At 44.7% G+C, this 15361-nt stretch overlaps 1 long non-coding RNA gene across 1 annotated transcript in view; it reads right to left on the reverse strand.

The window, feature by feature from the left end:
• Positions 1–265: 265 nt before the first annotated feature.
• The window catches only part of LOC144587134 (uncharacterized), a 57970-nt gene continuing 42874 nt past the window's right edge, over positions 266–15361 (reverse strand). Inside the window, exons 2-3 of the long non-coding RNA XR_013542325.1 lie at positions 6822–6898; positions 266–923 (exon numbers count right to left, since the gene is read on the reverse strand). This is a non-coding gene — a long non-coding RNA (uncharacterized LOC144587134). The remainder of the gene's footprint in view (positions 924–6821; positions 6899–15361) is intronic.

The raw sequence follows: 15361 nt of genomic DNA on the forward strand, positions 1-15361 counted from the left end.
CATCAAAACAACCAAGATGGATCAAATGAAAGGCCTACTTTGTCCAGCATCCTATTTCCCAGGATCTACTTGGCAAATCACAATCGCCTGGGCAAACTGCTTATCATACTGGTGGGAACATATAGCCATCATCCCCATCAGAGAAGGGATGGGGACTCAAGTCGCAGGACTTACATCATACTGGCAACTCAGCTTGGACTTGACTCAGAGTTTTTCTACAATGACTCGGACTCGACATGCAACTTGGAATCCACCCACCCTTCCCTTTTTTTTCTGCGGGGGAAAAGTTTATTTTTAATAGGGACTTGAACTTGGGGCTTGGGACTTGGCATCAAAGACTCAGACTTGGGACTAAATACTCAGACTTGGACTTGGGAACAGGACTCAAAGACTTGCCAACATCTCGGACTCATAGTGGTCATTGACAGCTTTATCTTCCATGAATTTGTCCAATCGCCCTGCCAATCCATATTTTTGACCATCACTGTACATCTTGTGGTTGCCAGTTCCACTGTTTGTCTGTGCACTCTGTGAAGAAATGCCCCGTGTTATCTTTTTCCGGAAAAAGAGCTTGGAAAAAACCATGCTGGGTGGTAGACCTAGAGGGACATATTCCCTAAATCAGGTGTGGGCAATTAATTTCTATAGGGGGGCCACATGAAAAATCTGAACTGTGTTCGGGGGCTGAACCAACTTTACTTAAAAATAAAATGAAACAGTGATGTTATGATTGTTTTTGTTTTCAACTTGTTAATCTTCACAAATACTAAAGAGTTTTTTTGCGGTATGTTAAAAATAAGCAACTGATCAACTTTAGACAAAAAGCTATAAATGGTTTTGATGTTCAAAACTGTCCGCGGGCCAGACAGGAGCGGCTCACGGTCCGTACGTGGCCCTCGGGCCACACTTTGCCCAGGTCTGCCCTAAATAAATAAATAAATAAATAAATAAATAAATAAATAAATAAATTTTAAAAAATGGTGTGATCCTTTCACACCAACAAAAGCTTAAGGCGAGCAATACTTCTATGAGAATACTTGAAAAGTTACAAATACTGTAAGACAAGATTTCAAATTCTCCAGAACTCTTCATCAAGCAACAATGGCCTAAAACTTGAGATGACTGAGAAACTGGATCAGATATGATGGTGTAGGCAGCTCACAAAGCCAGATTGCCACCAAAACAACATGGGCTGAAATCCTGTTGCTTAGTGTAGTCAGTTGCAGCTAGAGTAGGCCCACTTAAATCAGTATGGATTGTCAACTTCTCCATACATTCCATTGATTCAAATGGGCCTACTCTGGTGCAACTTGACACACTAAGTAATGGAATCTGAGCCATAGAATGTAGATTCCACAAGACAAGGGAAGACAAAGGTATCAGCTGGCAGTTTCTCCCCCCTCTGTAGGTCAAAGGCTGGCTTACTCCTCCCCACACAGATCTGTCAGTTACCTGAGGTGAAGCCAGCTTGTTCCCACTGGCAGAATACACTGGCAGAGGAATTGGGGTTTTTGGACAAGCAAGGGGCCAGAAGGGCAAGAGGGTGAGTGAGCAAGAGGAGCAAATGGCTGACCGAGTGAGGGGCAGGGACTGGGCAGGCGAAAGAGTGACTGGAGGGCAATTGGCTGGGCAAGGGGGTGAGCGAGTGAGGGGTATCCAGGCAAAAGAGTGAGGGGGAGTAACCAAACAGCGAAGGGGCAACCCAGTGGGCAAGGGCTGAGATGGGGGGGCAGCTGGGGGGGCAAAGGGGCAATCTGGCAGGTAGGGGGGAAGTGAGTGAGGGGGGAGTAAGTGGGTGGGTGCATGCTGACTTTTAAAAAAAATCCTATTATCTACTATAGCACTGTAGCAGATAACAGGATTTTTTTTAAAAAAAGCAGATGGGGCATTCACATATGTGCAATCGATTCCAATGAATTGATTCCACATCTGCCCTGAAATAAAGAGACCTCTGGGAGAGGAGCAGAAAAACTGACTCCCCTACCACAGTGCTCCACGTGTGCACGTACTTCATGTGTACGCTAAAACGTAAGTATTTTTTTAAGGAAAACTTGGTACAACAGTCCTTTTTTTGGTTATTAGAATTGAGCCCTTAGCCATGACACAAGGTCTAAGTCTTTACAGCATTAAAATAAGAAAATACATTTGGTATCACACAGGGTTTATCAGCCAAATATGTTTATATCTGGCCCAGTTCTGAACTATTTGCCTTAGTCCAAATTTTACACCCTCTATGCTTGAGAAAGAATGATGGAGAATTCAAAAGCTCATTTTACAGGCAGTTTTCCAATCATCCGATGAAGTATTTTTCAACCATGGACGTCATTGCTACAAATTGATCATGATCACACACCTTCCCCCCCCCCTTTTGTATTTTGCTGCTGAAAATACAACAATTGGCCTGGGAAGACTTGGGCTGCCACGAGAAGATAATTTTCTATGCGACTCAATCCCTGTGAGGATTCTCTCTCCTCTGGACTATGGGATATGACTACCATTGACTTTTCAGTGTAGTGGGATCCCAAAATGTGTTCTCTGTTTCTGCTGAGGTAAAGACTGAGACCTTGCTTCATGCTTCTCTGCTCCAGGCCTATGAAACACGTCTGTGAGACCTCACCTGAGGTAAACCGCAGATCTTTGAGGGGAAGGGCACATTGGTACCAATAAAGCCAGATGGATTAGTGGGTGCGTGAAAATTCCCTCCCCACTGCCTGGTATTAACTGAAAGAAGTGGGAAGTGGGTTGTTAACTGTATCATTTCATTGTACCCTAAAAAGTCGACATGATTGTCGCCTTTCCTCATGTGCGTGCATGCACGTGTGAGTTCTCTTCCATCTTCTAATAATGTTGGTTGCCCTTTTATGGACCTTTTCTGGCTCCTCTACAGTACCCTTTTGGAGATGGTGTGACAGCAGAGCACATGCTGTGAGGGTAAGACACAACAAACAGGAGCAGGAGCACAGGATCCAGAAAGAAGAAAGCAAGCGCGCCCTTGTATATATACATATGCACGTGTGTGTGGGTGTGCGCACACCCACCCACCCACCGAGTTATCAGAGTGCCACAGCCAGGTAATCAAGTGACTTAGAGAGGATGGCCAGCTGTAGGGAGGACAGGGGTCTTGTGCCTTTGTTGCATGGCAGAGGATTTCAGCAGGGGCAGGTTTTTTTCATCCCCGCATGAGAAGCAGCAGATGCCAACCTTCCCTCTTATGCACAAATATTAAAGTTATCAGAAACCTGCTGGGCCCTCCTTTGCATCTGGTCACCATAGCCCAGGAGCATGTCTGCTTATCATAACTATAAATGCCTTTAATAGCTTAGTTTAGTTGCTATGCATGTTTAATTTAATTTAATTTCAAAAATATTCTGTAACTGGGGGCCCCCCTGGGGTTTGAGGAGAAGAGCCAAGAAGAACTGTTCAGTTTCTTGAATATCAGTCACATACATTGGCATTTGCATAAAAGTGCTATAAATAATAATAATCCGCAATCATTGTTTAAAATGTAAGGTTCATAGTTCCATCATAACAGTTAACTATCCTGAGGTTACTTTGCAGTTAAAATAAGGGTGGGTTTCTTCTTCTTCATCATTATTTAGTACATTTCTAATAAAGTCAGCTTAAAATATTTGTCCACCATTACTGGAACGTATTTGGGCCAAACAACACATCACATTCTTCATGGGATTAGCCGCTGCATGAATATTTTTTTAAGAAGCAAGTAGACATTTTCCCCTCCCTCTCTTTTATGACCTTGGTGGGAAGAAGAAGGGCTTTAGCCCTTTGTTACCAATGCACTTAGGATTCAAATGGGTGTGCATGTGTGTTTATGTGTTCCTGCACTTTTGCACTGGCTAATGGTGCAGTGCTAAGATCAGAGCTTGGACAGAATAGGGATCTGGGTCATCAATCCCCTTGCACGTTCTGCAGCAGTCCAAAGGCCGTCGTCTGGCCAGAAAAGGGCTGCGGCATATGGCTGAGAAACAATGATTGCTCTCAGCATCACACGAGACAATACAGTTAGCATGTTGTGAGAAGCGGGGCTTCCTTAAGTGTCAAAAGATACCCATTTGCCACGGCACGTGCTTTCAGTCCGCCTGTATCTTGCATTCCAGTGTGCTTTCTTTTATATATCTCTGGAAAGTAAATATGAGCTTGATTTGCAGATCTGATTCCCCAGGCTTATAGCTCTGCGGAGATCAAGCTGTGAGAGGAAGAATGGGATATCAGCTTGTAAATGTGAGCTGAGCATCTCGTTTAGTTTGACTCACAAGTGGCTCTGGAGCTTCCTGTGGCCCCAGCACAGAGAGGAGGCCTGCTCTCTTCCAAAAGAGGTCCTTGCATGTTCTCCAGACTCTCACAGCTGGCAAAATAGGAAGTGACTTGAGAAGAGGGGAGGAAAGAGTCAGGTGGAGAACTGAGTGCTCAAATCATGAGGATTGCTTTTCATTACTGTATCCAGAAGGATTCTTTGGTGGAAGATGCTCCTGGATCAGACATGTAGGAAAGTGGAAGTCAGAGGGGTTAGTGGGCTTCATCCCAACTCACTGCCTTCCTTTTGCCCTTCTCTCTCTCCCTGTTCTGATGCTCCATGACCAATCTACAAAGGGCTGGCCTTCCATTCTTGGTTGTGCAGTGTAATTCTGGGGCCCCGTGCCCTCCATGCCCCCTTTCCCCAAGGGCTTCCACTTCCCAGAGAGCAGTGCCCGGGGTGGCAAAGCAGAGGCAATGTCTTGCTTTGGAGAGTAGCCTTCTGGGAACAGCCAAATACCCCTTGCTCTCTGTGTGCTTTCTCATGTCTAGCACCCTGGATCATTATGGGTGGCCTTGCCTTGGCTGGGTTACCTGGTTGGGAGTGGAACTATGACCTTCTCTTGTCCCTCATCATCCTTTGGATCCCTGGGAAGCTGCTCCTGCTTCTCTTAGTAGAAGATGGTGTGTGACGTGTGATTAGTGTCTAAGCCTTGAATATTTATTTGTTTGTTTGTTTGTTTGTTTGTTTGTTTGTTTGTTTGTTTGTTTATTTATTTATTTATTTATTTATTTATTTATTTATTTATTTATTTATTTATTTAACTTATATGCCGCCCAGGGACGTGGTGGTGTTGCGGGTTAAACCGCAGAAGCCTCTGTGCTGCAGGGTCAGAAGACCAGCAGTTGTAAGATCGAATCCACGCGACAGAGTGAGCTCCCGTTGCTTTGTCCCAGCTCCTCGCCAACCTAGCAATTCGAAAGCATGCTAATGTGAATAGATAAATAGGTACCACCTTGGTGGGAGGCAAAACCACATGACAACGGAAACTGTCTCCGGACAAGCGCTGGCTCTACGGCTTGAAAATGGGATGAGCACTGCCCCCTAGAGTCAGACATGACTGGACTAAAAAATGTCAAGGGAAACCTTTACCTTTACCTTTATATGCTGCCCACACTACCCAAAGGTCTCTTTGGGTATGGCTGTGTGCAGATCTTCAGGACACTGTTTTGCATTGTAAGGATGTGTCTTTGTTGAACTCATGTCTGCGCAGCAAGTTTTGATGGCTTGGGCAATAACATTTGTGGAGAATCCATTTGAAGCCCCCTAAAGCATCAGACCCATGCCTGCCTGCAATACCTGTGAGAGATCTAGCAGGCGTTAGTGGCTGGACAGTGGTGCCTCGCTAGACAATGATAATCCGTTCCACTGAAATCATTGTTTAGCAAAATCATTGTCTAGCGAAAAGCATTTCCCCATTGGAATGCATTGAAACCTGTTTAATGCGTTCCAATGGGGAAGAATCGTCGTTGTCTAGCAAGGATCAGCCACAGGAAAGCCGCTTTGCGAACCGCCGATCAGCTGTTTAAATCGCTCTCTTGCGAAGCTTAGGTCCCGAAAATACCCATTTTGCGAGCGCGGAGGGAGCTGTCAAAATCATCATCTAGCGAAAATCGGTTTGTGAAGCAGGGACCAAACATTGTCCAGTGAAATTCCCTTATAGGAATCACTGTTTTGCAAATCGCTATAGCGATCACAAAAAGTCAATGTCTAGCTAAAAAACTGCCATGCAGGGTAACTATCTAGCGAGGCACCATTGTACTACACCATTGTGCAGCATGAGTTCCTTTCACTCGGAAGGGCTCCTGCTTTTCAGTTGTAGATTACTCTTGCTGCCTCAGCTATATGTCTCAGCTTTCTGCTGTGTGGAGTGTGGCCTAATCCCATCATACCATAGCAGGATGTGTCACGGTGTGCAGTCTTCCATCCTTTCTGCTCTTGTAAGAATCTGGCTTTGTAATATCAACCAGTGAGAAGCAAAGGGGAAGGAGGGAGAAAGGGAGAGAAGTTCATAGAGGAAGCTGGAGTGATCAAAATGGGTAAAATTGTTGGAGTTTTTTCGATATTGCATACTGCATTTAGTATGTTTGGCTGGGAGGGACCTTTCTGGCCTGGGGTAACTCTATCTAGCACTAACCAATTGTTCCCTCCTGCCTCTGAATTCAAAGAGAGCCCTGTCTTTCTGCTCAGCCCTTCCCTTCATCTCTTTAATCTGTTGGAAGCAGTTAGTCTGTTGAGGCCTGTTGCTCAAAGCTGTCCTGTTTGCCAGTTTGCTGTTTGATCTGTTCAGAACTGTAAGTAAATGAAATATTTTTATTCTTTCTCCAACTAATGTATCAGGGTGATCTTTTGAGACTGTGCCAGTTGAAGACCGAAAAAAAAAAGGGGATTGGTCTACTCTGTGGAACTTGAAGCTAATTCATTTCTGTAAATCCCTGGACTTCTGTTGAATAACTAGAGGAATATTACCAGAAATCCAAAACTCTGGAAGAAAAACATCCATACAGACCTGTTTCTCTGCTAGCTCTTCCTTTCCTGTGGATGGGAGCTCCTGCACCTGTGCTCGTGACTCAGGAGGAAAACAAACTGAGCAAGAAAAGAAAGGAAATTTGAAATGAATATTAGCAGCATCGAGGAGGGTACGTTATTGAAGGCAGCTTTGAATAATTCTATTTTCACTAATTTCCTGAATATCAGGAGGGAAGGAGCCTGGCTTTCAGCAAAAAGTATTTCCCCCAGCCACTTGTAAAGTCCTTGGCAGCCCTTCCTCCCTTTGCCTGCAGGGCTGCTTCCAAGCATTGTGCTCTCCAGTGTTTCTCCCAAGTGTGACTTGCCTGGTGGAAGGCAGATAGATCGCACCCCTACCAACGCCCCCTGGGAAGGAACTGACGGTGGATGAATAGGGACACAGTTGCTTTCTATCCTGCTTAGCTTGCCCTATGATGGGCTCAGTAGTGTTGGGGCTGTGTTTCCTCATTTGTTTTTTTTTAATCATTTTTTTTATTTTATTTACTGTATTTTTTCGTGTAGAAGACGCCCCCATGTATAAGACCTAACCCAAAAATTAAGAAATCTAAGTGGGGCTTAGCAAATGTAGGGTAAAAAGGATCAAAGTGCTGCAGGATGGCTTTGATCCCTGCTTTCCTCTCCACTTGTTTTTTTTCCCTCCTCAGCTTACTTCTGTGTATAAGACGACCCTTGATTTTTAGTTTAAAGATGTTAGACAAGAGTATAGTCTTATACACGGAAACATACAGTATATACCGCCCCATTAGCACACACCCTGCTCTGGGTGATTTGTTGTTGTACTTGTGTCACCTACTTGCTCCTTCCATGGCAGACTGGGTAAGCTGCTCTCTGCAATTCCTGCTTGGTCTTTTGGGATGCATTATTAGATTTTATGTGCCTATTCCGAAGCCCTTCCCATTGAGTTCAGTAGGACAGGCTGGGATTGTGTCACATGCCTGAAACCCTAGATGCCAGTCTCACCTGTCCATGTTCTGATTGGAGGCCTGATGGAGGGTGACTGGATTTGTTGGGGAGCAAACATGCCCCCTCATTGGAGCATGGCTTTGAGCTTGGCTTGCCGGGTGACCAAAGGGGGAGCCCTTGAAACCGTTGGGATTGGGGTCCTTCCCAAAGTGTCCTATGTGATGTCCGCAACCAGCCTTCATCCTCTGCTTGTTGTGAGTGTTTAAGGGTTGCCTAATTTATATGTGGGATCCATTCCAGCCTGGGGTTGCCTGGCCAGTTCTCTGGAAGTAAGAGCCATGGTTTGCCTCCCTCTCCCTCCCTCCCTCTCTTTCTCTGTCTCTCTCGTAGGCTCTCAATGGCTGCCCAAGTAACATGTTGTATAGATGGGAAAAAAGGGAGGTCAACCGTGCAAATGCTTTGAAGTTCATTTTTTTTCTTGTACAAAACCAAGCCATGGCGGCCTAGGAGTGGCATTCACAGAATGTGTACCCTGCACTTACCCTCACCATTACAACATCATGAAATGAATTAATTTCAGACCGAAGGAAACCCAGCCCTCACCACAGAAACACACAGCGGCTTCCCCCACTCGAGAGCTGAAATGAAGCAGGCAAGAGAGCTTCGGGCCTAGAATCAGGCATTTGATGAGGCTGTGAGAAGATACCGTTTGGAGGAGTTGCTTCCTAGGACTGCATTTCCCAGAATCCTCCAGCCAGCATTTGCTCTCACCATTACAACATAGTGAAAGGAATTAATTTCAATCTGAAGGCTTTTGGTTCTGTTGGCTGAGGAATTCTGGGAGTTTTAGTCCAAAAAAAAAAGTATTTTTTCCCCCTGTGCTCTGTGAACAAGGAAGTTCTGGAGCTGACCCTGCTTTCTTTCCTTTAGTAACAGATATTGGTGCTTGATGGGCAGAGACCATTCTAATTCTTTTCACTTAGAGTTCAAGGCTTCAGTCCACCTCCTAGGTAAAATAATGGGTCTTTTACAGGGCTAAAAGATATAGAAACAATTTGAAAGGAAGCTGTCTTATACCAAGCCGCAGTCCACAACTACCACAACACAGTTGCTTGCTTGCTTGCTTGCTTGCTTTTAGTCAAAACATCTCGGGGATTACACATTAGAGGGAAAAAGCAAAAGAAACAAAACACAATAGGTACGTTCCCAGCACTACCAGTCCTTATCTAAGAAGGCTAGTTTAAACCAGTGGTTCTCTGAGTGTTGTTGGACTACAATTCCCAGAACTCTCAGCAAAGATGTCCAGTGGTCACAGTTTCTGGAGGTTAAAAGCACACATAAAAGTATCAGCTGATGGGGAAGATAATAGAATTCACCACTGACAGAGGTTCTGTCCAGCCTTTTCACAATTGGTAGCAATTTTCCCCCCACTAGCATCTTCCCGTATAGAATAGAAGGGAGTATCTTCTTGTGATCTTAAATTGTAATGCAAAAGAAAAAAAGGAGAAAAAGGGGCCTATATTGCCACAGTACTATGGTTTACGGGCCACAGTCTCTCCCGCAATCCAGTCCTAGCTAGGCAGGGTTCAATCCCTGTGATTCCAGCAACTGTGATCCACCATGACTCAGTTCACACACAACATTGCCATGGATTTGCTAGGAGTCCATTACATCCTCGCACAAAGAATAGTTTGAAGCAGGATCTCATGTGTGCTCCAAGGATGGAGTCACAACCTAAAAGCGCTGCTGTTGGCAAGGGAGTCAGGGGTCCATTTCCCAGCCAGGAGGGGAAAGTGCAGGGCCCTGCCTGAGGCAACACTGGTGGAAGCCTGTGGCAAAGAGAAGAGATCTGTGCCAGATTCCCCTATTCTCGCTCTCCAGCCATGCAATCTCAGAAATCTTTTCTTCCATAAGCGATGGAAATTTTGGACCCATTAGACTGGCCACTCTCTGAGCCATCTGGGCTGGACCCAAATGCCAGGATCGCTCCCTGCCGAGTGTTTATCCTTCATTAGCTGGTTTTTCAGAAGCAAGAGCAAGAAGGAGCCACAGCACTCCATAGGCTGCTGAAAACTCTTTCTAACACTTTTAATTGCCTCTTCAAATCCTGAGCGGATGGCATCTAAATGCCCTGAAATCTTTTCACGTTAGTGCTCTCTCTCTCTCTCTCTCTCTCTCTCTCTCTCTCTCTCTCTCTCTCTCTCTCTCTCTCTCTCTCTCTCTCTCTCTCTGTGTGTGTGTGTGTGTGTGTGTGTGTGTGTGTGTGTGTGTGTGTGTGTGTGTGTGTGTGTGTGTGTAGGGCTAAGGGGAGTATACTTAGCAGGGACTCAAAGGGAACACATTTCACTTCCCAATCTGCGCAGACGCGGCAGATTTCTTGCCTCGGAGCCCACCGCGCTTGGAAGGATATTTTCACTCGTGTGTGAAAGTGTGTGTGTGTGTGTGTGTGTTTTAATTCATTTCCCAAAGAAGATGTAATGTCTTCACAGAGCACTTGACTCCTACATCTGTGTCTGCAATATGGTGTCCTGGCACATCTGTTGGAGCTAAGGCTTGTACTACAAATACAGCCGGCTCTGGCCATCTGGAGTGCAGTTCCCTCCCCACCTCCCACACAACACACACACACACATACACATACACACACCCCTCCTTTTCTTGCCCAGTGGGTCTCAGGGAGGAAAGGCAGATCCATCCTTGGGATAACTGTAGGCATATGGATGTTGCTTAAGATGAGCTCCTGACGCCAGCAGCCATGGGCTGTTGCAGGAAGCATTCGGCAGGTTGGTTACGTCTGTGTGCCTACACAGCATGCCTGCATGGGCTGGCGTGAAAAAAATCATGGACTCAGATGGCATGTGTATGGTCATGTGCACATGCACAGTCATAAACGATCTGTGCACCTGTGTGCAGAAAAGGAAATGTGCTTCGGTGTGTGCACATTATGAACCTAGGGATTCCAAAACATAAGGAGGCCTGTGTTGGGCATCTGAGAAGATAGCTTCTTGTTGCCACAGTTAAGTCAATTAACTGTTTAGTTATCTGTCATAACACTTCTTTCTGTTCTTGATGTATGTTACTTCTCTTCCAGACCCACATCAAATTGGACATGGATATAGGAAAATATTTAAAATCTACAGTAACGTATAGCACAGTGTAGCTTTGCACATAATACAGGATTATGCATACCTGTCCAAAAGAGCACACATGTATACACACTTGTCCATTTGATTCTTCCCTCCCAGGTATAGAACTTTGCAATTATCTCTGTTAAATTTTTTTCTGTTGTTTTCAGCCCAGTGCTTGAACCTATCAAGATATTTTAGAATTTTGTCTCTATCTTCCAAGGTATTAGCTATTAATCCAAATTTGTATCATAGACAAATTGTATAAGTGTTCCCTGCACCTGTCATCCAAGTAATTAATAAAAATGTTGGAAACCTCCAGGCTCAGGACTGAACCCTATGGTACCCCCCACTTGTTACAGTACCTCCATCCAGTTTGAGAAGGAGCCATTGATAATCATTATCTGAGCATGTTCCCCTATACGTGGGACAGGAAGCAACAGTTAAAACTGGATATGGAACAACTGATTGGTTCAAAATTGGGAAAGGAGTACGACAAGGCTGCATATCGTCTCCCTGCTTATTTAACTTATACACAGAATACATCATGCGAAAGGCTGGACTGGAGGAATCCCAAGACGGAATTAAGATTGCTGGAAGAAATATCAACAACTTCCAATATGCAGATGATACCATTCTGCCAAGAATGCCCCATGATCAGAAACAAAAGGCTAAAAGATATGACGCTGGAAGATGGGACCCTCAGGTCAAAAGGCGTCCAACATGCTACTGAGGAAGAGTGGACGACAAGTACAAGTAGCTCCAGAGCTGATGAAGTGGATGGGCCAAAGCCGAAAGGACGCTCAGCTGTGGACGTGCCTGGAAGTGAAAGGAAAGTCCGATGCTGCAAAGAAAAATACTGCATAGGAACCTGGAATGTAAGATCTATGAACCCTGGGAAGCTGGAGGTGGTCAAACAGGAGATGGCAAGAATAAACATCAACATTCTGGGCATCAGTGAACTAAAATGGATGGGAATGGGTGATTTCAACTCAGATGATTATCATGTCTACTATTGTGGGCAAGAATCCCGTAGAAGGAATGGAGTAGCCCTCATAGTCAGCAAAAGAGTGGGAAAAGCCGTAATGGGATATAATCTCAAAAATGATAGAATGATGTCAATACGTATCCAAGGCAGACCTTTCAACATCACAATAATCCAAGTTTATGCACCAACCTCCATTGCTGAGGAGACTGAAATTGAACAATTTTATGAAGATTTACAACACCTTCTAGAACTGACACCGAAGAAGGATGTTCTTCTCATTCTGGGGGACTGGAATGCAAAGGTAGGGAGTCAAGAGATAAAAGGAACAACAGGGAAGTTTGGCCTTGGAGTTCAAAATGAAGCAGGGCAAAGGCTAATAGAGTTTTGTCAAGAGAACAAGCTGGTCATCACAAACACCCTTTTCCAACAACACAAGAGGCGACTCTACACATGGAAATCACCAGATGGACAATACCAAAATCAGATTGATTATATTCTCTGCAGCCAAAGATGGAGACACTCTATACAGTCAGCAAAAACAAGACCTGGAGCTGATTGTGGCTCTGATCATCAGCTTCTCATAGCAAAATTCAAGCTTAAATTGAAGAGAGTAGGAAAAACCACTGGGCCACTCAGGTATAATCTAAACCAAATCCCTTACGAATACACAGTGGAAGTGAAGAACAGATTTAAGGAACTAGGTTTGGTGGACAGAGTGCCTGAAGAACTTTGGATAGAGGCTCGTAACATTGTACAGGAGGCAGCAACAAAAACCATCCCAAAGAAAAGGAAATGCAAGAAAGCAAAATGGCTGTCCAACGAGGCCTTACAAATAGCAGAAAAGAGAAGGGAAACAAAATGCAGGGGAGATAGGGAAAGTTACAGAAAATTGAATGCAGACTTCCAAAGAATAGCAAGGAGAGACAAGAGGGCCTTCTTAAATGAACAATGCAAAGAAATAGAGGAAAATAACAGAAAAGGAAAAACCAGAGATCTGTTCAGGAAAATTGGAGATATTAGAGGAAAATTTTGTGCAAAGATGGACATGATAAAAGACAAAAATGGAAGGGACCTCACAGAAGCAGAAGACATCAAGAAGAGGTGGCAAGAATACACAGAGGAATTATATCAGAAAGTTTTGGATATCCCGGACAACCCAGACAATATAGTTGCTGACCTAGAGCCAGACATCCTGGAGAGTGAGGTCAAGTGGGCCTTAGAAAGCCTGGCTAACAACAAGGCCAGTGGAGGTGATGGCATTCCAGTTGAACTATTTAAAATCTTAAAGGATGATGCTGTTAAGGTGCTACATTCAATATGCCAACAAGTTTGGAAAACTCAACAGTGGCCAGAGGACTGGAAAACATCAGTCTACATCCCAATACCAAAGAAGGGCAGTGCCAAAGAATGCTCCAACTACCGGAAAATTGCACTCATCTCACACGCCAGCGAGGTTATGCTCAAAATCATACAAGGTAGGCTTCAGCAGTATGTGGACCAAGAACTCCCAGAAATACAAGCTGGATTCTGAAGGGGCAGAGGAACTCGAGACCAAATTGCCAACTTGCGCTGGATTATGGAGAAAGCCAGAGAGTTCCAGAAAAACATCTACTTCTGCTTCATTGACTATGCAAAAGCCTTTGACTGTGTGGACCACAACAAACTATGGCAAGTCCTAAAAGAAATGGGCTTACCTGACCACCTTATCCATCTCCTGAGAAACCTACAGTATATGTGGGACAGGAAGCAACAGTTAGAACTGGATATGGAACAACGGATTGGTTCAAAATTGGGAAAGGAGTACGACAAGGCTGTATATTGTCACCCTGCTTATTTAACTTATATGCAGAATACATCATGCGGAAGCCTGGACTGGAGGAATCCCAAGATGGAATTAAGATTGCAGGAAGAAATATCAACAACCTCCGATATGCAGATGATACCACTCTGATGGCGGAAAGTGAGGAGGAACTAAAGAACCTTATAATGAGGGTGAAAGACGAGAGTGCAAAAAACGGTCTGAAACTCAACATCAAAAAAACTAAGATCATGGCCACTGGTCCCATCACCTCCTGGGAAATAGAAGGGGAAGATATGGAGGCAGTGACAGATTTTACTTTCTTGGGCTCCATGATCACTGCAGATGGAGACAGCAGCCCCGAAATTAAAAGACGCCTGCTTCTTGGGAGGAAAGGAATGACAAACCTTGACAACATCTTAAAAAGCAGAGACATCACCTTGCCAACAAATGTCCGAATAGTCAAAGCTATGGTTTTTCCTGTAGTGTTGTATGGAAGTGAGAGCTGGACCATAAAGAAAGCTGACCGCCGAAGAATTGATGCCTTTCAATTGTGGTGCTGGAGGAGACTCTTGAGAGTTCCCTGGACTGCAAAGAGAACAAACCTATCAATTCTAAAGGAAATCAACCCCGAGTGCTCATTGGATGGACAGATCCTGAAGCTGAGGCTCCAGTACTTTGGCCATCTCATGAGAAGAGAAGACTCCTTGGAAAAGACTTTGATGTTGGGAAAGTGTGAAGGCAAGAGGAGAAGGGGACGACTGAGGATGAGATGGTTGGACAGTGTCATCGAAGCAACCAACATGAATTTGACACAACTCCGGGAGGCGGTGGAAGATAGGAGGGCCTGGCGTGCTCTGGTCCATGGGGTCACGAAGAGTCGGACATGACTAAACGACTGAACAAACAAACAAAAAACCATTCTGATGGCAGAAAGTGAGGAGGAATTAAAGAACCTCGTAATGAGTGTGAAACAGGAGAATGCAAAAAATGGTCTGAAGCTCAACATAAAAAAAACTAAGATCATGGCTACTGGTCCCACCACCTCCTGGCAAATAGAAGGGAAAGATATGGAGGTAGTGACAGATTTTACTTTCTTGGGCTCCATGATCACTGCAGATGGTGACAGCAGCCATGAAATTAAAAGATTCCTGCTTCTTGGGAGGAAAGCGATGACAAACCTCGACAGCATCTTAAAAAGCAGAGACATCACCTTGCCGACAAAGGTCCGCATAGTCAAAGCCATGGTTTTTCCAGTAGCGATGTATGGAAGAGAGAGCTGGATCATAAAGAAGGCTGACCGCCAAAGAATTGATGCTTCTGAATTGTGGTGCTGGTGGAGACTCTTGAGAGTCCCCTGGACTGCAAGGAGAACAGACATATCCATTCTGAAGGAAGTCAACCCTGAGTGCTCATTGGAAGGACAGATCCTAAAGCTGAGACTCCAGTACTTTGGCCATCTCATGAGAAGAAAAGACTCCCTGGAAAAGACCCTGATGTTGGGAAAGTGTGAAGGCAAGAGGAGAAGGGGAGGACAGAGGATGAGATGGGTGGATAGTGTCATCGAAGCTACTAACATGAATTTGACCAAACTCCAGGAGGCAGTGGAAGACTGGAAGGCCTGGTGTGCTCTGGTTCATGGGGTCACGAAGAGTCAGACATGACTAAACGACTGAATAACAACAACCTAAGTATGATTCTGTAAT

The sequence above is a fragment of the Pogona vitticeps genome, chromosome 2 (assembly GCF_051106095.1).
Source record: "Pogona vitticeps strain Pit_001003342236 chromosome 2, PviZW2.1, whole genome shotgun sequence".
In the NCBI taxonomy this organism is placed as follows: domain Eukaryota; kingdom Metazoa; phylum Chordata; class Lepidosauria; order Squamata; family Agamidae; genus Pogona; species Pogona vitticeps.